Here is a 25,531-nt window from a genome sequence, read left to right as displayed (position 1 = left end):
TCTCATTTGGGACACAGGTGTAATATCTTGGACCAGACAGTGAGAAACTGGGTTTTGTGTGAGCACAGCCAAAAAGAGAGCTAAAAGCCAGTCCTGGGGAAGTCAAAGCCAGCTCAGTTTATTTCTTGAACCTAAGATGGATCAATGCTGGTCTCCTAAACTTGAATTTAATAACTGGAAGTGCAGTCATACATTTACATTCACATTGTAGTCATATACCAAAAAAGGAAGCCTGTCTTTCCCAAGCTTTATTTTTCTGATGTAAGGGCACAACTTCTTAGATAATCATAGCTAGAAAACCACTTCCTTTTTATCTTAGACTTTGGGAGAATGGTGGACACACTGAATCATATAATTTCTAAAGCACACAACTTACAAAAATGAATGGAGAGCAGGAGAGTGTGACAGATTTTATAAATCAACTTTAGGGGAGAAATCATTTCACAACCTACAGAATTTGAGTAGTAACTTTGTTTTGTGGGTGTCATAAACATAGTTCTAATACCTTTCTATTTTCTTATTACAAGTGTTGATGAATAGGTTTTTGGTTGTCTTGTCAATAGATTAGATGAGTAATAAGCTGAATGTAGCTGTCAGCCAAGTTCTTATTATGTGTAATATTATTGACTTTTCAATTTTCTAACCACAGAGAATTTGACTCATAAGACATACAGGAGGGTAAAAGACTCTGAAGATATTAGGATGTCTACGTATAACCATATTTAGTATATATGAAAACAAAGAGTGCAAAAAGTTTAAAATAATTTGAAATTAAAAAAAATTTTTTTGAGGCATAGATTCTATTTTTTCACCTAGTCTTTTATTTATGTGAAAGTACTTTATATGTAGAATTTCAGATGTGAAAGGAAACCTCAGATCAAATTGTCATATCTCTACCAGTATACAGTGAAAGAAAACTCATAGGAAAATTATTTATTTCATATAAGATTACATATCTCTTGGTCTTCCCTGATGGTTCAGTGGTAAAGAATCTGCCTGCAGCACAGGAGACACAGATTTGATCCCTGGGTTGGGAAGATCTCCTGGAGGAGGAAATGGCAACCTACCCCAGTGTGCTTGCTGGGAAAATCCCAGGGACAGAGGAGCCTGGAGGGGCTACAGTCCATAAGGTAACAAAGAGGTGGAGGTGACTGAGTGACTGAATGCGCATGCGCACATGCACATACAGGCACACGCTCTGCCCCCGCCCCCACCCCCACCACTCCCCGCAACACACACACATTTCTTAGTAATGACAATTCTAGAATCTCGTTCTTTTGGATCCCTAGCTGCTATTCTTTTTCATATGATTTAACGTTTATTTCTGTAATTACTTTTAGTAACAGGGTTGAGGGAAAGTAGATCTATTGTTTATAATGGTAGTCCATGAAAAGAAATTAAAAAAAAAAAAATTCTTATACACTAGGAGAAGAGGGCAACGAAGGATGAGATGGTTAGATGGCATCACCTACTCAACGGACATGAATGTGAGCAAACTCTGGGGGATGGTGAAGGACAGGGAAGCCTGGCATACTGCAGCCCATGGGCTCACAAAGAGCCAGACATGACTGAGCGACTGAACAATAGCAACAGTCCTTAACCAGACCGCTTCTTTTCTTTTTCTGCTATTTAACATCTAGATAACCAAAGCTAGAAAATAGCTTCCTTCTCATGTTAGAGTTTTGGAAGAATGATGAACAACTGCATCATGTAATTTTAAAATCACATTTCACATAAAAACGATTGGATAAGAAGGCAGTTTAACAAATTTTATAAATCATGTTTTGGGGAAAAACAATTTAAAGATGTAATTATATGATAGAAAACAATATTAATTCAATTAAAAGATAAAGAGAAATAGTAACTTTCCTTTAACTGATCCTTGTATTACTGTACCCACATGACCTCATAGCCATAATCTTATACTAATGACATACCAAAAGGCATCTATTAATACATATTTTTTATATTTTACTCTAAATTCCTCATAATATGATGTTTATTCAATAGTTTTCTTCTAATACCTTGCTCCCTTTTCTAGTACAATTGGTCTTTTTTTCTTTATCAAGATATTTTCATTACTAGTTCCCACTTAGCCTTCTAGAAAGCTTCTTGGTTTTTCATGGCTCTAAGTGACTAAGATGTGCCTTAACACTGAATTCTAAGTGGTACACAGATGGTTCAGGGTTGGCAAAATTTTCATTCAGTAACAAAGATCCCCAGGATTTGGGGGATTTAACACAACAAAACTTTTTCACCTGTGCTTCATTTCCAAAGCCTGTTGGAGGACAGACTTCATGTATAATCACTCAAGAGGGAAGCTGACCAAGGCAAGACTGAGGCTGAGAGGCCTCATCTCAACACAAGCTTTCACAATCACTGAGACAGGAGAAAGGAATGTGATGAATTGAGTGAAGGTTTTTCAAGTTTCCTTGTAGAAGTGACACATGCATTTTGAATCTCATTTCAGTGCCAAGATGAAAACAATAGCTGTCTCTAACTTCAAAAAGGGATCTGCTGGGGAATGCAAACTTACTCTTTGCCTAGAGAGAGAAAACCAGAACATTTATGATAGCAGATTGTGTTCTATGTACTCAAACCTTAAATTCTATGATCACATTTTGTGGTAGGCAGGATTCTGAGGAGACTCCACAGTTGTCATGCTCTGAAATATAGTATCTCCTGTAAATATGTTACAAGACTATCTCTAAGTATGATATTACTCTCATGATCAGGCTGCCTTAGATGACAAAGCTGAAGGGATTTTGTAATTAAAGTTCCAAACAAGTTGATTTTGAGTCAACCAAAAAGAATATTATGTCAGATAGGCCTGTCTTAATCAAGTTATAACTGTTAAAAATAGTGTGTGGACATTCCTGCAGAAACAAACTCTTTTTTTCCAGCTTTGAAGAAATAATCTGGCATGTTGTGAGAAGGTCTGAAAGGATTTTGGAGAGGGCCACATGGCAAGGAGCCAAGAAAGGTCCCTAGCTAACAGGTAGCCTAAACTGCAGCCTAGGAAGACACTGAGCTGAGAATCAGACTAGATATGCCTAGGCTCTGGGAACACAGAACCTGTGAGTAAGGAAATGCATGTTGTCTTAAGCTTTTTCATTTGTGAAAATTTGTGGTTATACAGTAATAAAAATAATAAAAATTTTCATTCTCATTAAGAATCATCTATTTTATATATTTTTTAAATTTAATAGATTATATATTTGAGTGTCATTTTAGTATTGATTGCTAATTCCTTCATTTCCCAAACAATGTTGTGTGTCTGTTATGAGCCAGCAATAGTGGTATTGGTAATAGCCCAGTAAATACATCAAAGTTTTAAAGTTTCTAAATAGAGACTATACATAAATGCACAATTAATAAAAAAAGACTTGCTTTTTATAAATCAGTCTTTCATGAAGTAGACAGTGATTCATTCAATCATTCCACTAATAGTTCTGAGTGTCTACAATGTTCCAGAACATGGGAAGAGGTTAGGTTTTATAAAATAGGTGACACATGGCATAGTTTTTAAAAAAGACTTGTGTCTGCCCTGTATTAAATAAAAAGATGAAAAGAACATGTCTTGACATGTATACAAACAGTGCAAGCCCTTTATGAGATGAGGGGCAAAGTAAATTTTCTTTATCCTGAGGATGGAAAATGCCAAAATCTAAGCAGCAAAGGAGTACTGGTGTTGCAAGAGGGGGCTCCTTTAAATCTCAATCCATGAGTGACTTTGACATTATTCTACTTGGATCTGAGAACAGCAGAGGTTAAGAAAATTTTAAAAAATCTCTCTGTAGGATTTGGTCATTATTCATTCTTCAGAGGATTTTAAACATAAGATCTCACTTAGGATGGCCCAGGCCCACAGACCCCAAGGTGGTTTAAAATTCCCCAGTGAATTTCATTCCTGAGCCTCTAAGACTCAGAGCAATGCAGAAAGAGCGGCTGAACAGAAAATATCAGAGGACTGTATAAATCTTACCTTAATTTTCTTGGAATTGTTTCTGGCGTTATCATAAGTTTTTAAGAATGTTGTATGGAAGTCAGTGACAGGAATAAGGACAAGAACTAACCACCCCTTTCTGTTTTCCAGCTTCAGTCAATCAAGAGAACACATGCTGTCAACAGCCTTCACCTCAGATATCTAGTCAAGCAGGCTCAGCCAGAGATTGATTCACAATTGAACTATGTTTTCACATGATTAACCGACTCATTCACACCTGAGCCACATTTTAAGGGTGGAATGGGGAAGCTTTCACTCTTGCAGCCCATGCTCTATCAGTCTTGTGAACAGAGGCCTCCTGATGACACTGCTCTCAATCTTGTGCTGTTTACTAACAGAAATTAACTTTCTAGGGGAAAAAGAGGTTAACTGCCAATTTTGTTACTTAGCATTTAATTTTGTAACATGAATTTCATCTTTAAATATCAACTCCAAATTCAATTTTTGATTTGTAACACCTGAAAATTAAATCTATACTCTCAAATTGAACAAAATCAGTTTCAAATCTGCAACTGAGGAAGTGATCTGAAATAAATTGACTCTAGGATCCCTCTTTCTCAGATAGTTTTGGCATTTTTGTAGGGAGCGTGCAATATGTGGCATTCCATAGTAGGAAGGGAAAATGGATAATTATCCCTTCTAATCTGTTAAAATATCAACCTCATAGAAAAATCATCCTAAGAATGCATATAAAATTTTAAATTTGATTAATTTTTCTCATCATTACTCAAAGTTTTAAAAGCTGGAAATAAAGTTTTTCATTTAGACTTTTCACAATGCTTTTGAGCTAAATTAAAATTGACTAAATCAAAGATATTATATTAAAATTGCACCCATATTGTAAGAGTCAGCTGAAGAATTTGCTGCACCTCATAATCATTTCCTTTAGTTTTATTGTAGTTAAAAATGCAATAGATGCCATATAATTTCTGGTAATAAATAGTATGAATTGAACGTCATTTGTGGGTATAATATTGTTCTTTTTTAAATTTTTTAAGAAATCCTAATCCCTAGATCATAGTTTGAAAAGTGCAGTCATTAAGTATGCCAACATAGGCTTTAGTTTCATTACAAAAAGAAGAATAGATAATCTCCCCCAAAGGAGTGCCATTTAATCCCCAGTGAATGTACAAATCATGATCTCTTTGTCTCTGTCTCTGTGTCTCTCTCTCTCTCTCTCTCTCTCTCTCTCCCTCTCACACACACACACACACACACACACAAATGCCTACTTGGCTATTAGACCTTGTATCTTGCCAGCTTTTGTGCTAGCACTTCTGCAAAAGTAACCAATTCCATCATTTTGACCAAATAGATATATTTTCTTCTTGAGAAGTGAATCTCAGTATTAGAAGAACTTTTGACTTTCCCCCATACCTCTAAAATATGAAAAGATCACAGCTAAGAGTGAAAGAATGAGTAGAATAGGGAGGCAGTGTGATGTTCAGTGATTTTCCAAATGCATTCTTCAGTATGTGGCTGCTGCTGCTGCTGCCAAGTCGCTTCAGTCGTGTCTGACTCTGTGCGACCCCATAGACGGCAGCCCACCAGGCTCCCCCATCCCTGGGATTCTCCAGGCAAGAACACTGGGGTGGGTTGCCATTTCCCTCTCCAATACATGAAAGTGAAAAGTTAAAGTGAAGTTGCTCAGTCGTGTCCAATTCTTAGCGACCCCATGGACTGCAGCCTACCAGGCTCCTCCATCCATGGGATTTTCCAGGCAAGAGTACTGGAGTGGGGTGCCATTGCCTTCTCCACAGTATGTGGCTAGTGTTCTCCATTATGACAAAAGTTACATCATTGAGAGAGTGACTGGACTTTAAGTACAATTTAGTGACAGGGAAATGGCACTAAGATGCTTTAGTGGGTATCATTTAACATACTTTACATTGAACTGTCATCATGTTGGAGAATATTTTGGCCAGTAATTAATATGATTCAATGCAAAACTCTGTTCAGTTCAGTTCAGTTCAGTTCATTTCAGTCGTTCAGTAGTGTCCAACTCTTTGCAACCCCATGAACCGCAGCACGCCAGGCCTCCTTGTCCATCACCAACTCCCGGAGTTTACCCAAATTCATGTCCATTAAGTCAGTGATGCCATGCAACCATCTCATCCTCTGTCATCCCCTTGTCCTCCTCCCTTCAATCTTTCCCAACATCAGGGTCTTTTCAAATGAGTCAGCTCTTCGCATCAGGTGGCCAAAGTATTGGAGTTTCAGCTCTAACGTCAGTTCTTCCAATGAACACCCAGGACCAATTTCCCTTAGGATGTACTGATTGGATCTCCTTGCAGTTCAAGGGACTCTCAAGAGTCTTCTCCAACACCACAGTTCAAAAGCATTAATTCTTCTGCACTCAGCTTTGTTATAGTCCAAATCTCACATCCATACATGACCACTGAAAAAACCACAGCCTTGACTAGATGGACCTTCGTTGACAAAGTAATGTCTCTGCTTTTTAATATGCTGTCTAGGTTGGTCATAACTTTCCTTCCAAGGAGTAAGCATCTTTTAATTTCATGGCTGCAGTCACCATCTGCAGTGATTTTGGAGCCCCCCAAAATAATGCAAAACTAGTCAGGTTTTAATGGAATGTACTTGAGTTCTTGTTTATATTATTTTTGCTTCTAATTTGTTGCAGATTCCTTATATAAATTTTTTCTTACTCTAATAATATCAATGAATGTTAGAGATCTTATCCCTCTGTTTATATCAAGGAAAGTGAATCTTAGGAAAATTAGGTATATTCATATTCATTAATTTATTCATGCATACATAAATAAATTCATCAACTTTTTATGCACGTACCCAACTATGTGCAGGTCACTGTCCCAGTTGCTAAAAAATCCTAACAGAATTCTAAATCTAGAAAGCTGTAGTCCCAGTATTGTGAACAGAGAACCATTATCTAAAGCTTGTGATTTCAAAACAACTTAATATATTATAAAAAAGAGGTTAAGTTGAAGTTTCAGTTTAGAATTAGTGTTGAAACTGAAGTAGTTTTGGGGACCTAAGAAGAATCTCCCACCAAGCTCCTCTGTTCATGGGATTCTCCAGGAAAGAATACTGGAGTGAGCTGCCATTCCCTTCTTCAGGGGAACTTCCCAATCCAGGGATTGAGCCTGGATCTTCTGAATTGCAGGCAGATTCTTTACCATCAGAGCTACCAAGGAAGTCCAAGAAGAATCTCAGTAGCCAGCATATAACTTGGATGAACTAACTTGAAGCTGTTATGTACTGACCAGCAGAGTACAGTGATTCCTTCCCTGCTCTTGAATTTTTTTATATTGTTAGAGTTTGTGGTGTTTGGGGACAGAGTTAAGCTCAAAGTAAAGTTGCTTCAACAAAAGCCAAATGTAGAGGATTTCTTGCCTCTTTTGACACACCGTTATTCCCAAACCATTCATGTCATTACTGGGATATAGCAATCAACCTCAGAGAAGGCAATGGCACCCCACTCCAGTACTCTTGCCTGGAAAATCTCATGGATGGAGAAGCCTGGTGGGCTATAGTCCGTGGGGTCGCAAAGAGTCAGACACGACTGAGTGACTTCACTTTCACTTTTCACTTTCATGCATTGGAGAAGGAAATGGCAACCCACTCCAGTGTTCTTGCCTGGAGAATCCCAGGGACAGGGGAGCCTGGTGGGCTGCCGTCTATGGGGTCGCACAGAGTCGGACACAACTGAAGCAACGCAGCAGCAATCAACCTGACAAATTCACTGAAAGGCAGGAATTCTTTGGACAGAGTAGAGTTTCCTTTGAATTCACTTCTCTGATACTATGTAAATTGAGTGCTCCAATGTGGAATTACTATCCTACTGGGAAATTCACTAAGGTTTTTAAATTAAAATCAAATAAATCTTGCATTAAAAAAGGCAATTTCTGTGAATATGATAGCTAAATTAACTCTTATTTCCCAGGTTGAGGAGTTCTAACAACTGCAATGCTGTAATAATGCCTTTGACAGATAAACAATACTATGAAATGAAGCAAGTCGTATTTTTTAAGTATCATAATAACTAATGCTTTAATATAGCACAGATTTTAAAGCATCATAAAAGATATGATGTGATAATATATTTTACTAAATAGTTTAGCAGTGGGAGTAAAACTCAATTAAGGCCCGACTCATTAACACTTAATTTCATTTGGGCCTTTATTGCTTGTAATTGTACAGTTTCTTAACTTTATCCCTCACTCTCACTCTTAATTCTAGTAAGCCTTACATCTATCATGGAAGACAATACTTCTCTGTGAAGCACCCATGGATGAATTTTTCACATGTGAAAAGACATGCAATTTCTTTTATTGCTGACATCCCCCTGATTTAAGAGCATGAGCTGGTAGGGAATCAGAGCCTTGTAATTGCAAAGATGCTTCCAAGTGATCTGAGACAATAGAAGGAAAATGCAATTTTGACACATAGTAGTTTCATGTACATGGCATAAATAGCACCTGCAATTTGGAATAGGCAGGCAATACTGGATTTAAGCCAAATTTAGGATTTTTAGACATGTGTAAGTAGTCTGACATTCCTTTGGAACTAGTAATTTCAAAGTTGGAAATTGTACTAGAAAATTAAATATTATGACAGTTATGTTGGTTTTCTCAGGAGAATACATGTTTTAGTCTGTTATTTCAGTACTTTTATGAAGAAATATTAGTACTCCAGTATTCCTTACATAAGTAAAAAAATTATTTCAGAATTTTATTAAAATTATTATTACTGTTATATATTTGGGCATAAAGAATGGGCTTCCCAGGTGGCACTAGTGGTAAAGAACCCACCTGCTTGGAGAATCCCAGGGACAGAAGAGCCTGGCGGGCTATGGTCCATAGGGTTGCAAAGAGTCAGACATGAGTGAAGCGACTTAGCACCCATGCACATGAGAAAAGTACAGAGCTTAACATTATGAAAAGCCATGTAACAACTGCCAAAAATCTAATATACATTAAAATATTACCATGAAAATCTCAAAATTATTTATAAATAGTTGCTACAGATAAAATTGAGGAGATGATGCTCAGTTTGCACTATTTTCAATCTCATTCTTCCCCTTTCTTCACAAAAGCAACAATTATCTTGAGATTGGTTGCATCTGTGCTGCAATATTTTAGTAGTGCTACTTATAGCCATAAGTAATATATTGGATTTTTGTATGTGTATGTTGTGATTATCAAGGACTCTCTGGATAGCAGAAGGCCTCTTTTGAAGTCTTTTATGATACTGTGTCATGATATGCTTATCAATAAATTCTATAGCTTGCTTCTTCATGATGGTGTTAAGATCTACCAGTTTTGATATGCAAAGATCAAAATAGCAGATACATCACTATATACATATTCTTCTACTTGCTTGTCTTTGCAAATAAAATTTTTTGTGAAAACCATTTCATATAAATGTAAATCAAACTTATTATTGTTAGTTTTTGCTTTATTATTATTTTTTCTATTTCCTCCCATCTTCTCCTTTGAAATAGATGTTTTATTCTCACTTTTGTTTGATTTCTTAGAATAAAAAGACATAGCAACTTTGTTATTTTAATGGTTATGCTTAGATTTTTTAAAAATAAACAGAAATTTATTGAATAAGTGTCCTTTATAAGCACATAACAGACTGCTCTTAATTTCCTCTTATTTTTCAAGTTATTACTGTCAATTTCATTATCTTGTTTAAAATCCCTTAAAATTAGTGGTAGATAATTTTTGGCAGTAAATACTAATTAAGATATTCCAAAACATTTGACTGTGTATTTACTTATTATTTTTTATTCCATATATATCTTTTTTTGAGTGTGGAGTTTTATTTTTTAATTGAAGGTTAATTGTTTTATAGCATTTTGTTGTTTACTGTCAAATATCAACAATAATCATGCATAGGTACATCCATGTCCCCTCCCTCCCAAATCTCCCTTGCATCTCCCTCTCTATCCCATACTTCTAGATCATCATAGAGCCCCTGTTTGAGTTTCCTGAGTCATAGAGCAAATTCCCATTGCCTATATATTTTGCACATGGTATTATAAGTTTCCATGTTACTCTCTCCATACATCTCACTGTCTCCCTCCTCCCCTTCCCCCTATAAGTCTGTTCTCTATGTCTGTTTCTCCACTGCTGCTCTTCAAATACATTAATCAGTACCATATTTCTAGATTCCATATATATGTGTTAGTATATAATATTTATATTTCTCTTTCTGACTTACTTCACTCTGTATAATAGGCTCTAGGTTCATCCACCTCATCAGAATTGACTCAAATGTGTTCCTTTTTATGGCTGAGTAATATTCCATTGTATATATGTAATGTAGTTTCTTTATCCATTCATCTGTCAATGGACATCTAGGTTGCTTCAACATTCTAACTATTGTAAATAGTGCTGCAATTATATTTTTCTTCTTATTGAGCTTGTTTTCCTTGTGGAAGTATTCTTTGTTCCTTTTTTTAAGTGAAAGTATGTGAAATGTAAACTTTCTGTTTTTATGCTGGAAAATAATTCATTCAACCTTCAGATGTGAATGGTATTTATTCAATTTAGTATTAACATTGTTAATCTTGTATGGATTCCTAGATTGACAACTAACTTCTCTAAATAATTTGAGGATTTATTACTTTGTATTGTTGTTGTTCAGTCACCCAGTCATGTCTGACTCCATGAACTGCAGCATGCCAGGCCTCCCTGTCCCTCACCACTTCTCGAAGTTTGCCAAAGTTCATGTCCATTGCACTGATGATGCCATCAAGCCATCTCATCCTCTGACACCCTCTTCTCCTTCTGCCCTGAATCTTTCCCAACATCAGGGACTTTTCCAATGAGTCAGCTATTCTCATCAGGTGACCAAAATACTGGAGCTTCAGCATCAATTCTTCCAATGAACATTCAGGGTTGATTTGCCTTAAGATTAACTGGTTTGATCTCCTTGTCCAAGGGACTCTCAGGAATCTTCTCCAGCACCATAGTTCAAAGGCATCAATTCTTTGGCCTTCTGCCTTCTTTATGGTCCAGTTCTCACATCCACTTGGAAGACCACAGCCTTGACTATATGGACCTTTGTCGGCAGAGTAATGTCTCTGCTTTTCAACACACTGTCTAGGTTTGTCATAGCTTTCCTGCCAAGAAGAAATCGCGTTCTGATTTCATGGCTGTAGTCACTGCAGTGATTTTAGAGCCCAAGAAGAGGAAATCAGTCACTACTTCCACATTTTCCTCTTTTCTATTTGCCAGGAAGTAAAGGGGCTGGATGCCATGATCTTAGTTTTTATGTAATATTTAGTTTTAAGCTGGCTCTTTAACTCTCCTCCTCTACCCTCATCAAGAGGGTCTTTAATTTGTCTTTGCTTTCTGCCATTAGAATGGTATCATCCACATACCTGAGGTTGTTGATATTTCTCCCGTCTATCTTGATTCCAGCTTGTAACTCATCCAGTCTGGCATTCCTCATGATGCTCTCAGCATATAGGTTAAATAAACAGGGTGACAACAGACAACCCTGTTGTACTCCTTTCTCAGTACTGAACCAATCAGTTTTTCCATACAGAGTTCTAACTCTTGCTTCTTGACCCACAAACAGGTTTCTCAGGAGACAGATAGGATGTCCTGGTATTCCCATCTCTTGAAGAGCTTTCCACAGTATATTATGATCTATACAGTAAAAGGCTTTAGTGTAGTCAACAAAAGAGAGATTTTTTTGTGTGAATTTCCTTGCTTTCTCTGTGATCTAGTGAATGTTGGCAATATGATCTCTGTTTCATCTGTCCTTTCTAAACCCAGCTTGGACGTCTGGAAGTTCTTGGTTTGTGTAATGCTGAAGCCTAGCATGTAAGATTTTAAGCATGACCTTACTAGAATGGGAGATTAGTGAATTGTCTGATGGTTTGAACATTCATTAATACTACCCTTCTTGGGGGATTGGGATGAGGATCTTTTCCAATTGATATTTTCCAGTCCTGAAAAAGACTGGAAAAAAGACTGGGTCTTTCAGTTTTGCTGATGTATTGAGTGCAAGGCTTTAATAGCATCATCCTTTTGAGTTTTGAATAGCTCTACTGGAATTCCATCTCATCCACGAGCTTTATTGACAACAGCCCTTCCTGAGGCCCACTTGACGTCACACTCCAGAATATCTGACCCTGGACGACTGACCACACCTTTGTAGTTATCTGGTTCATTAAGATCTTTTTTGTATAGTTTTTCTGTGTAGTCTTTCCATTACTTTGTATACTAATTTCAAATGTTTTGCTGAGACCTCTGCAATTAAAGTTGATTACCAATTCTTTGAAAATAATCTTTTTTTTTTTAATCTTATTTTTCCTTTTGGTACTTCTCCAAGACTTTTTCCTCGTCTCTTACATTCTACATTTGGAAGCCCTGCATTTTCACTATAACACAAACAGATATAGGCTTATTATTTATATATGTTGTTTGGTTTTCTGTATGTTATTTCATTTCTGAGGACTCATATTTCTTTTTATTTATAAATTCTGGATTTTAAAATTCATGATGGCTTTGAAAATATCCTCTCACATTTTAACTCTGTTTTCTATCTGGAACTCTTATTATGCATTGAAACTTCTTAATTTTTCTTCAATGTCTCTTAACAGCTTATTTATATTTTCCAAGATCTTAATCATCTGTGCTGTATTTTTCATATTTAACTCTATAACTTCCCAATATATAACTCTTTCTTCAGTTGTTCCTGTTCCACCCACAGAAACACCTTTAAAAAAATACCAGTGCCTTTAATTTTCATCTTATAAATTTTGTCAGACACGACTGAGCTACTTCACTTCACTTCATGAATTCAGCACAGTCTTTTGTTTGTTTTTAGTATTTCACATATAAGTGATACTTTGCAGTATTTGTCTTTCTGTCTGGCTTATTTCACTTAGTATAATACTCTCCTTTTCATCCATGTTGCCATAATTGACAGGATTTTTTTCTAAGTCTGAATAATGTTCTGTGTGTGTGTGTGTGTATCACATTTTCTTTTTCATCTGTTGATAGGTTGTTTCCATACTTTGACTACTGTGAATAATGCTGTTATAATATGAATGTGGGTGTACAGGTATCTCTTCAAGACAATGGTTTCCTTTTCTTTGGTTATATACCCAGAAGTGGGATTCCTCAATAATATGGTGATTCTATTATTAATATCTTGAAGAACCTCCTTACAGTTTTTCCATAGTGGCTGTGCCAGTTTCCATTCACACTGACAGTGCATGAATGTTCCCCTTTCTTCATCTCCTCACCAATGTTTGTTATCTCTTATCTTTTTAATGAGGAGCCTTTAAAAGGTGTGAGATTTGTGGTTTCAATTTGCATATCCCTGTTTGTTGATTAGTAATGCTGATCACCTTTTTATGTGCTTGCTGATCCTTTGTAAGTCGTCTTTGGAAAAATGTCTATTAAGATCCTTTGGCCATTTTTAAATTGGGTTGCTTCTTTGCTATTGAGTTCTAGCATTTATGTTTCTGAAGTTATTCTCATAAAATATATAATTTTAAAATACTTTTTCTCATTCAGTAAGCTTTTTTTTTTTTTTTTTTAACTCTGTTGGCTTTTTCCCTTGCTGTGCTAAAGTTTTCAGTTAAATGTAACCCTACTTTTTAATTTTCATTTTTCTTGTTTATGCTTATAGATTCATATCCAAGGAATTGTTTTCAAAGCAATATAAAGAAGCTTTTCCCTTGTTTTCTTCTAGTCATTTTATAGTTTCAGGTCTTATGTTTAAGTCTTCAATCCATTTGAGTTGATTTTTGTATATGGTAGAAAATGGGGTACACTTTCACTTTTTTGTATGTAGATATCCAGCTGTACCAACATCACTTATTAAAGAGAATATCCTTTCCCCATTGTGTCACTCTGGTAAATTTAAGTTCACTGTATATATGTGGGATTTAATTCTGATGTCTTTGTTCTGGTATATATGTCTGTCCTTATGCCAGTACCATACTATTTTAATCACTTTAGTTTTGAAATGTGTTTTGAAATTAGAACATGTGATGCTTCCAGTTTTGCTCTTCTTAAAAAAGTATTGGCTGTTCTAGGTCTTTTGTGGTTCCATATGAATTTAAGGATATTTAAAATATTTCTATGAAGCATTTATTTTGGATTTTGATGGAGATAGCATTGAATTTGTAGATTACTTTAGGTAGTATAGACACTTTAGCAAAATTAATTCTTCAAATCCAAGAACAAAGAATGCTTTGTGATTAGCCTTCAGTACCATCAGAAACTTCCACTAAAAGTCATAACCAATCCTTAAAAGTATATTAAATTTCATACTGTTAATGTATTTAGAATATATCTATATCCATACACTCAGTAGAATAAAAAAATGCCATATTTCTTTATTCTTTTAATGAGCTAAAATAAAATCTAACCCTAAATCTCAGTGCATTCCTTAAAGTCCAAATATTTGTCAATATTAGTTTTATTCTCCCAATCTAAAGCAAGGTAACTGAAATTTGACTTGGGCAGTACCACATAAGCTTTCAGGCTAGAAACATGTCTGTTTGTGTTCAAATCATGTAAGAAGAGGTGGCAAGAATACACAGAAAACTTTTGATAGTTTGTTGCTAATTTCCATATGTTTCTTCTTTCTTATTCCATAGATGATCTTCAGGGTCTAGTCCATAAAATTTTTGCGGGAATAAAACTATCTTTCTTTTGCTTGCTTTGTAAATGAATAAAATCCTCCTCTCAAAATATAAGTAAAGATAGCATCCTAATTGTTAAAGTCAAGATGAGATCAAATTTTAGAAATTAAATCAGTAGGCTGCAAAAGGTGATCCTTTCAAGTTCAGAAGATATAACAAAATATCTTTTCACATTTTTTTGCATTTCAGTCTTTAATTTCTATTTTTGTGTGTATTGTATAATATTCATGCAACTCGTAATACTAAGTGCTACAGTCCAAGGGGTCTTAAAGAGTCAGATATGACTGAGTGACTGAACTGAACTGAACTGAACCACTTACTTGTGTGATCTTGAGCAAACAATATAGCATTTCTTTGCCTTAGCTCCTCTGGTTCTGAAATAGGATCAATGCTAATCTAATGCTATATGCTTGTGACCATTAGGTGTTTTCATGTGTACAATGCAAAGTAAATGTCAGTGTCTGTGGGGCTTTTTTGTCAGTCCACAGGTTACCAACAAGAAAACAATTTCTCAGCTTGTACGGCTATTCATAATTTGGCAACTTGCTACCACTGCATTGATTTTCATGCATGGGTATCACTGTAAATCCCAGAACCTGATTATTTTGTTTTCCTTAATGAATCATCAATTCTTGCAAGCTCTGTGTGTTGCTGCCACTAAATGATATACAGATCTTAGCTATTCTGAATTCTTCGACTTCTGTCTCCTTCCTCAATTTGGGAAAAGGCTTCCTTTCTCTCACCTTGCTCCCCAAAGAATTTCTCTTTCTCCCACCCAGACACATGTCTTCACTTTTGCTGAGTCTCCAAGTTTTGAAAGGCTTCTGACACTCTGCAGTTCCTCCTACAAAACATCCTGAGACACGGCATTTCAAAGGACCTGCTTAGAATATCACTGCTTTGAACAGGAATGAAGGGGAAATACAGAGAAAAAGACAAATTGATATCTCAAAAATGATTCTGCCATGTTGAGATGCTCAATTTATGCTTTCCCTATTTTTAGTGTAATTTTAGCAATCAGTAGCTGAGTTGCAGCCATATTTTAATATATACTTAATTCACCTCATACTATTATGAGATAATTTCCTACATTCAATTATTTTAGTTTTAAAAATAAACTAAGCATAGCAAAAGAGGATCTGTAAGGTCATTAATGAACTGATGGGTAAGATTATACTATAGAGATATAAGAACATAAAGTACACAGGAGTAAGAGTTATAGAGTCAGACAGATGTAGAATTGAATGCCAGTTCTGCCACTTACTAGCCACTTACTAACTTCTGACCTTTGGAAAATGAATTTCCTTACTTCTAAAATGGGATAAGGCAAATCGATATAGACTGCAGATTAGTGACCAAAAGGGTTTATGGGTAGGAGGAGAAATTGACCCCAAAGCAGAACAAGAGATCTTTAGTGGGTGAAGAAAATATTCTATAATTGATTGGGGTGATTTAACAAAACTCTTAAACCAGATGCCTAAAAAGAGTAAATATTACTAGATGCAAGTTTAATTTTAAAGAAATGGAATAATGATATACTTTTTAGGGAAGTATCTGACTATGAGTGATCACTTAGTATTAATTTGTGCTATTACTACTTAGGATTTTCATAAGAAATTATATTCATCTTAGATATTTTTGTTTTGTTAAAACACACCAAGTATATCAGTATAGGAAATTAGGAGAGAATAACATTCCCTCTCAAATTTATGCATATGGAGAACTGAATAGAATAACATGTATTGAGAGTGGATCAAAGCTGGAAGTGAAAAACGAGAAACAGAACAGTTAGATCATTCTGTGCTTTCTCTCTTCAGCTATATGAATGATTTGTAGTTTCTCTATCATTGGATGTCTGGTAAATGGGTCTCTCTGCCACCATACAATGGTTTCTTTTGATTGTCTGAGATAAGTTGCCTTCTAGCTTAGGGCAAGAAATCCAGAGCTTCCTTTTAAAATGATTACAAAAGAAAAAAGGATGAGATACTAATATTGCACTAAGTTACTTATTCAGAACTTAACTGAAGTGTATAAGTGTTATGGAATATATCTTCAATACTTGTATTATTCTAGGGATTTTGATAACTTTCTCTAAAATTAGTGTGTTTATTTGGGGATTTGTTCAGTTTAACAGAGACTTTAAAGAATTTACAACCCCTTTCAGTAAAATTCACATCACTTTTTAGATAGCTCGAGACCTTTTGCTGGCTAATAACCAATTACATAGTTGGTTTATGAGTAGGGAAATAAGCAAGCCAGACACTTTTGGGCTCTTCCAAACAGTTCCTGAACTGGGCATTGACTATCTGTTTATTCATAATTATTTGGAAACTCTAGTTCTCTTGGGAATAGTTGAACAGGAGTAAATAAATACTTAAACGGAGGTGTGCTTAATTATTACTCTCTTTGAATTTCAGCTCTGTTAAATCATACATCATACATCTATGACCTTAGATATATGTCTATATCATCTTGGACAAGCTACTTAACAATTCTGAACTTCAATTTCCTCTCTGCAATATTGGAGGAATTACTGTACCTTGTTTTCTCCTTCTCTTCCTAAATACTTCTTTTCCTTTTCATCTCACTGGGGTAAGAAGTTTGTGTCATTAAAATGAGTGGCTTTGTGGGGAGAAAATATACTCAGAGCAGCAATAAGTAACATTTATGGAACTCTTATTCACACCAGCCCTCTTTAAGCAATTTTTGTGTACTTAATAAATTAATCCTCACAACTTTAAGAATCTAAGTACTGCCATTATGTCCCTTTCAAAGATGAGGAGACTGAGGCTTTACATAAGTGGGTATTTTGTTCAGATTACACAAGCATAATATGACTCAAAGAGTCTCTGTTTTTAGAAATGGCTTCTTGAAATAGAAATTCAAAATTAGGTGTATATGTACAGTTATCCCAAGCTTCTTGGGGATATTATTATAAATAACATCCCAAGCTTCCTTCCTCTGCTGTTTTTCTTTTTCTATTTGTGAAATTCTTATTATATTCCACAGACAGATAGTTCCCATATATTACCTCATCTGATAGGCATGAATAAATTATATCAGAACTATCCCATTCACAGATAAGAAAACTGACACATGCCCAGGCTTATTAAGAGACGGTATCAGGAGGAACTTCCTTGGTGATTCAGTGGCTAGTACTCTGCACTCCCAAAGCTGGAGGCCCAGGTTCAACCCCTGATCAGGGAACTGAATCCCACATGCTGCAGCTAAGATCCTATGTGCTGTGATGAAGACCCAGTGCAGTCAAATTAAAAACAAATAAATAAAAAGAAAAACAATTATTTTTATAAAAAGATAATATCAGAATTCCTACAACATCTCCCTGCTTGCTGATGTTACCTGGTGCATAAGTGAAGGATGAGATTGAAATGCTGTTCACTGTTCTTACATGACATGACATTGGGGTACAATGGAGAAAACATTGCCTAATTCATTAATTCATGGGAAACAAAAGAGCATAGTAAGATGCTGGTTAAACTGGTGGTGGTGGTTTAGTCGATAACTTGTGTCCAACTCTTGAGACCCCATGGACTATAGACTGAAATTAAAATACGCTTGCTCCTTGGAAGAAAAGCTATGCCAACCCTGCTACTGCTCCTAAGTCACTTCAGTCGTGTCCGACTGTGTGCAACCCCATAGACGGCAGCCTACCAGGCTCCCCCGTCCCTGGGATTCTCCAGGCAAGAACACTGGAGTGGGTTGCCATTTCCTTCTCCAATGCATGAAAGTGAAAAGTGAAAGTGAAGTCTCTCAGTCGTGTCTGACTCTTTGCGACCCCATGGACTGCAGCCTACCAGGCTCCTCCACGCATGGGATTTTTCAGGCAAGAGTACTGGAGTGGGGTGCCATTGCCTTCTCCGCTGCCAACCCTAGACAGTGTATTATAAAGCAGACATACATTACTTTGCCGACAAAGGTCTGTAGAGTTGAAGCTATGGTTTTTCCAGTAGTCATGTACCGTGTGTGAGAGCTGGACAATAAAAAAGGCTGAACACTGAAGAACTGATGCTTTCAAACTGTGGTGCTGGAGAAGACTCCTGAGAGTTCCTTGGACAGCAAGGAGATCAAACCAGTAAATCCTAAAGGAAATTAACCCTGAATATTCATTGGAAGCACTGATGCTGAAGCTGAATCTCCAATACTCTGGCCACCTGATGCAAATTGCCAACTCATTGGAAAAGACCCTGATGCTGGGAAAGATTGGGGGCAGGAGAAGCGGGTGACACAGGTTGAGATGGTTGGATGGTATCACAGACTCAATGGACATGAATTTGAACAAACTCTGGCAGATGAAGGACAGAAAAGCCTGGCATGATGCAGTCCATGGGGTTGCTAAGAGTCGGACATGACCGAGCAACTGAATAACACAATAGCTCCCCTGTCCACGGGATTTCCCAGACAAGAATACTGTAATGGGTTGCCATTCGCTTTTCCATGGGATCTTAATCCAGGGATTGAACCCACATCTCTGGTATTGCAAGCGAATTCTTTATCCCTGAGCCACCACAGAAGCCCAGTTAAATTGGTAGCTACTGTAATTATTATTATAATTCTTATGTTTACTAATTTCTAGGCCTGAAAACAATTACTTTTCCATCAAAATGCACCACTAGAGAAGCAGATTTAAGTGCCTGGTTTCATGTCTCTGCACAATGTCACCTGTTTTTATCTTTGACTTTACCTTCCTTTTCTATTAGATTGGATTCAAATATTGCTACAGGGAGATAGATTCTCAGTGGCTTATTATCTTCCCTTTCTCCAATGCCCTTAAGGGTGCTGTGAAACAAGCCCTGCCACCTCCTCTTCACCTCCACAGGCTGTCTGTGATTAGGAACTACAGCACATTCACATGCAACCTGCAGCACACACATCCACACACAAACACACACTTGTGCATGCATTTGCTATTCTTTTTTTTTTCCAACTGGGCAAGATAACATAAAGAAACTTTAGTTCTAAAAATGACTGCAGATTTCACTTTTATCATATAAAATGAAAGAAGAGATGTCTGATAAAACATCTTCCTGTTTCCTTGGATTTTCTGTCATTTTCACCTTCACCTAAATTCTATAATCCTTTACCACTTGGCTCATCCCTGTTGATATACTGTCTAGTAGATAATTCCCTCAAAAGTGTCAAAAATATCTAGTGCCTAGTGTTTTATTTCCTTGTTCTTGTCAAGAAAAACAAAGGTCACTCTTACTTACCACCAGATCTTATAACTCACATTTTATAGTCTGAAGCTTTATCAAATTTAGATTTCATTTTAGAGTTTTTACTACTGAGCTTAATAATTGCATTTAACACACTTAAAAGGTATTCTTTGTTTATAAATGTCACATAATATCAATAGGCTTTCTGTTATAAAATATTAAAAAAGAAATAATTAAATCCTCATATTTCTTACCCAATTCACTTTCCTAAGCTTGTCATCATAGTCTTCTAAATTTCTTATTTTAATCCTTTAAAAACAATTTAATTGTATTTGACAATCAAATATGCTTGCACTGCTTTAAATTTATTTGCAAAATTTAGATAAAATCTATTAATTGTGTATTAAGAAACATATACACTATTCATAAAAACTCATTAATTAATATTGTCTCAAGTTTCACCTTTTTATTTTCTTTTTGGGTAGTTATCTTACTTGTGGTCATTGCAGTTTTCTGGTTAAATGTATTTCATATGACGCGAGAATCGGTGATATAACTTTTTCCTGCCCCTTGGCCCAGTTATCCACAGGTCAAGTTTTCACTTAGAAAAAATTTTACTCTTCTTTAGCAATTCTTGTTCTGCTCTATCCTTGAGATGGATGTGGAAACTATTTCACACATGTTTATTCTTCATGGAATCGCCCAGACCTTATGTGAACCCCATAAAAACTTTAAATGGTTGGCAATTATAATTTTTATTACTAAAAATATCAGTGAAATTGTTGTGACTCTAGAATCCTAAAGCAGTTTATCCTTTACTGTATGTGTGTGTGTGTGTGTGTGTGTGTGTGTGTTCAGTTGCTAAATCAGGTCCAACTCTTTACAACATCATAGACTGCAGTATGCCAGGCTTCCCTGTCCTTCACTATTTCCCAGAGTTTGCTCAAATTCATATTCATTGAGTCCTTTACAAGAGAGTTACTAGTTAGTGTAATGTTTCTGATAAAAATGTTTTAAAAATTATCCATATGTTAATATGAGCAGATTATAAAATGGTAGTGCCTTTTCCTTATGTCTCTTAATTTGAGGCACTTAAAGCAACTAAATGACAGGGCTGTTGAAATAGCTTATTGTTATTGCAATCTAACCCCAGAACTTATTTGGTTAGAAAATTTTGTTTCTATTTTGGGGAGTGTTTCATAGCAAATGCTCAATAAATCTCAGCTGTAATTTTTATCATGGCAGAAGGAATATGGCAAAATTCCATGATGGTGGGCAACATAGGGAACTTCCAAACATTTTTTTGTGCTAAACAGATTATAGTTAGTATCTTTATCTACCAACAGAAAGGCAATGATTCATAATAAAGAATCAATCTTCACCTCACATAAGTGGAATTGTTGAATAGGTAATCTGGATAATCACTTCCCTCTCTTTTCATCAGAGGTAGAAGCTGATCTGAGTACTGTGTTAGACACATTGGTCAAGTTCTCTCCAAATCATATCACCTTACCACATATATGTTCTACAACTTTTGAAAGTGTCTAGCAAGATACTGAGTTGGTATAAATCAGTAGAGACAAGAAGTGTGTCAGCAAGAAGGTTATACAGGTGTTTTCTATTTTGAACATATGTGTAGGGGTTTTACACTGTCAGTGTTTTCACTGAAGATTAGGTTAGAGAGACTGCAATTTATACCAGGAATTGTACATGTTATTGGAAAGATGTAAGAAAGATGCTTCATACACTTCGTGAAACTTGGCCAGACACATTTTATCTCAGGATGCTAGAAATGATTATGATTTTCTGAATTTGCCTTTTGTGTAAAATGCAAAATGAAGTTCATTTCCCTGCTATCTACAAGATACTGATAGATACAATTTGCCTTTCTAAACTGGGTATAAATTAACAAGGGTTCTCTTTTTAAGATGTATTACTTATTTAATATAGGCCTTTAAGTTGTATGACTTAGTGATTTTCTGTGGTGGGCAAAGCAAAGGGTCAGCAAACATCTATGCCTCTACTCACAAGCAAACGTGTAAAGGCAAAATGCAAATAATTAGTCTTAAATTGATGTATTTCTTAGCCTGAATGTAAACAAAAGTAATATTCTTCCATCAACATTTTTATCAAGATATATATAATGTGAAGCAGAATTTAAAATTTAACAAACCTATTTTAATAATTCTCTATGAATTTCTTAATAAAATAAAAAAAAACAATTTACTGAACCTAGAACTCCAAAATTCTCCATTCCTATTAGTTACACAAATTTTGAAGGCAGTATTAAATAAAATACATAATGTCAAGAAAATAGTCTGATATTCAGTTTTGCCAAGAGCTATAAATTAATGCTACAGAAAGATAGGCTTCTTTTTTTTCCCCTTAGGTAAGAAAAGTAGGCCAGTAAGAAGATGTGAAAAACATGAACAAGGAAAACAAAACTTGAATATCTGACATATTTGGGACAAGGTATTCTTGATGGATCACTGTCTTGGTTTGCTTGCTGACCCACATAGTACCTAATATCAATCAGAGATAAAGTCATCTGACTACAAGCCCACTTACAAGCACTTCTCGCCAGCTCTCTGGCAATGGTTAGGAAAGCTTTGATTTATTCACTCAGCATTATAGTCTATTCTATCATTCTTTCCCTGTTCAAATCATGTATTTGGTGTTTCCACAAATACGAATTTAAATTGCAAATAGGGACTTGAAAGTACTGGCCTGGATATGGGTATATATTCTACATAGATCTAATCTACTGGCAAAAATTACAGTTTCCACAGGAATTCAGCATAAATATACCATAAATATAGATCTACATTAAGACATTCTGATACAAGACAGATCTCTATTCACCTGATGCCAGCTAAACCTGTGAGATAATGAAACTGCTCACCCAACAGAGCATTTCAACATATTTGACCATTTAGTTTTAGCCAAGTAATTGGAAAAATGTTTATATTCATGTGGGAAATTTGATATCATTTGAATATATTCTATATTATAGTCATTTCTGAACATTGTCAAGGCTGTGTGGTACAAAAAGGTTCAGATAAAAATTTTAAAATATCAATGAATTACTAGATGTTTCATCTGCATAAATCTAAGAATGCTTATATTTATAAGTATTTGGTCAATAGTTCTATTTTTAAATTTTCATGTAGATATTTAATGTTAATTACTGAAACTTTAATCAAACATTCTATGCTAGGCTCTTTAAAAAGAGAAAATGGATTAAATAATAGTTATTTAGAACTATTTTCATTAAATACTTTTTATTTTAAATTACTTTGTATATTATTTGAAATGTTATAAATGAAGAGTAAGTATTTTACCTTTAAATTATATCTTCCTGTAGACAAGTTTTTGTGTATTCATATTACTAGTAAAGATAATCCTGAAGGATGAATCTTTGGTTCCATGTATCATAGTTTTCCTTTAACTTCAATATGAAAGGCCAACACTGCATCTGTAATATAGGACCTGACAAGAAAAGATAAACTTGTACTATGATTTTATTTGTGATTCTATTTTCTAAATTGTGTTAGATGCAACATAAAACCTCTTACACAAAACATCAAAAGAACTTTAACAATTAAACTTTTAATGAAATAAAGCATTCCCAGAATGAAAACGGGTTGCATTTCCAACAAACTGTCTGTATTTATTTTATCTACAAGAAACATTTGCATCTCTAGATTAAGTAGTTTTGCTAATCAGTTTATATCTCCAAGAAGGCTGCTGTTCCTTAAATATTTATATAGCTTTAATGTTCATCATGCTGGTTTTATTAATTTTAACCCCAAAGCCTATTCTACCTATTACCACTTAATGACTACATCATTTTTCCTTCTGATCGCCTTTGTTCTTTGTAAGGTATCAAAGAGGGGGGCAGGGACATCAGACTGAAATAAAACAGCTAAATAAAATGATACTCTGATTCACCATGAAGGACTTTTCTTCTTTGACTCACCTGTCTGTTTCAAACAAACTTTCCTGTTTGGGGTTTGTTTTATTTTTCTTAATCCAGAGTCATATGCTTTCTTTTTATCCTAAGAAAACATTTTTAAAAAGCCTTCTGTTTGATAGAGTTGATTTTAGACTTTATGTAGCTTGATAAAAGCATATCAAAGTCCTTGAATCATCCTATATCTTCTGACTGATCAGTAAAAGAAAACATTTAAGCCTTTTAGGAGCTTAGTAAGATCATTCAGCCAAAAAAATGTAAGATATTATCCTGGTGAAACTTATCTAATATTTTATTTTATAAAATATGTTTGTCAAAGAGATTTTTTTCAAGTTTTAAGTTATTTTTTCTTTATTTCTAATATCTGTCAAGGATGTGGACTATTTTAGAACACAAAATTAGACTTGTGAAACGTAACAAATAACACACAGTTATAATTAGAAGTATATTTCATTTTAGAACATCTAACTATATATGGAATAGTATCTCTAAATATAATTAATATGTTTATTTGTTTAAACTTTTGCCGAAATGGTCTCAAAGAAAAGTTTTTACTATATTAATCCATGTGTATATCTACTGACGGGATAAAACTCTTTACTATTATATTTTATAAACTGGATCATTTAATATATTTATATATATTTTAGTGATGTTTCATATACTTATATAAATATAACAATTTTATCTTTCTTTCTCTTTATATTTTAATCTATGATGTGTGATATGTGGCATATATATGACAATTTATATAAAATTTATATTTAAGTACTACTTTAAAATATTTCTTATATTTCTTATTTAACTATGGCAGTGGAGGAACAGTCTGACATGGAAAAAATTGCAAACAGATCAATTTGTACTTTACTTTTTTACATCTTGATTTATTATTCAACTTAGCTGTGCTGTTAGGATTCACTGGTTGACATAGTTATCAGAGTTGTGAGACGTTTGTTTGCTTTCAAACTGATTTATACTCATTGTTCCTTCTATTATTTTAGTTCCTTATAATTGTAGCTATCTTTGTTTTGGGTGGTGGTTCTCTTTAGCAGGCAACCAACTCAAAACTGGATGAAAAAACAAATTTATAAATTATATATAAGAAATCTGCCTTAGGCTTAGTATTTAGTCCTAAAACTTCTAGAATATGTATTTAAGTATTTACATTGTCTTTCAGAAATGGGGGGAAAGAAAAACATTGCACACTAATACGTACTGTGTTTCTAACATAAACCTTTTAAATAGCTTTTAAATATAAACCTTACATAAATATTTGTATCAGTGCCTGACACATAGTAGATGCTAAAAAAATATGATGCACATATAAATAAATCAATAACTAAATTCCCTAGTATAAGTTTTCAATTTATCTTGATCAACTAACCACTAAGACAAATTTCAAAGTTTTAATATGGATAGATATGTTGCTAGTATTTTCTCTTTCTAGTTATCTTGCTAGGATTTCTGTATTGTATTTTTTTTGTACTTAAGTTGTACACCAACCTCAGCCTGTTCAGCTTTCTAGTGTCACAGGGCATTCAGGACCCTTTCTAGTCTTTCCCAAATGAACTTTCTTACTCTTTCTTCCACCATTCTCTGGCCTAGGGCATGAACTCTTCTCATTCTTACGAGAATAATCAACCAGTGCTTCCTCAAACATATCTAATTTACTTTAAACTTTACATCTTTGTTACCACTGAAGCCATTATGCTCTGGCT

The 25,531-nt window shown here is 34.9% G+C and overlaps 1 long non-coding RNA gene across 1 annotated transcript in view; it reads right to left on the bottom strand.

Moving 5' to 3' along the window:
• Nucleotides 1-4,119, bottom strand: part of LOC123327703 — a 36,544-nt gene extending 32,425 nt beyond the window's left edge. The window contains exon 1 of the long non-coding RNA XR_006542378.2: nt 3,986-4,119. This is a non-coding gene — a long non-coding RNA (uncharacterized LOC123327703). The remainder of the gene's footprint in view (nt 1-3,985) is intronic.
• Between the last annotated feature and the right edge of the window lie 21,412 nt (nt 4,120-25,531).

Source organism: Bubalus bubalis, chromosome 10 (assembly GCF_019923935.1).
Source record: "Bubalus bubalis isolate 160015118507 breed Murrah chromosome 10, NDDB_SH_1, whole genome shotgun sequence".
In the NCBI taxonomy this organism is placed as follows: domain Eukaryota; kingdom Metazoa; phylum Chordata; class Mammalia; order Artiodactyla; family Bovidae; genus Bubalus; species Bubalus bubalis.
The sequence above is the reverse complement of the archived record's forward strand: the minus strand, read 5'-3'. Positions and strand labels throughout refer to the sequence as shown.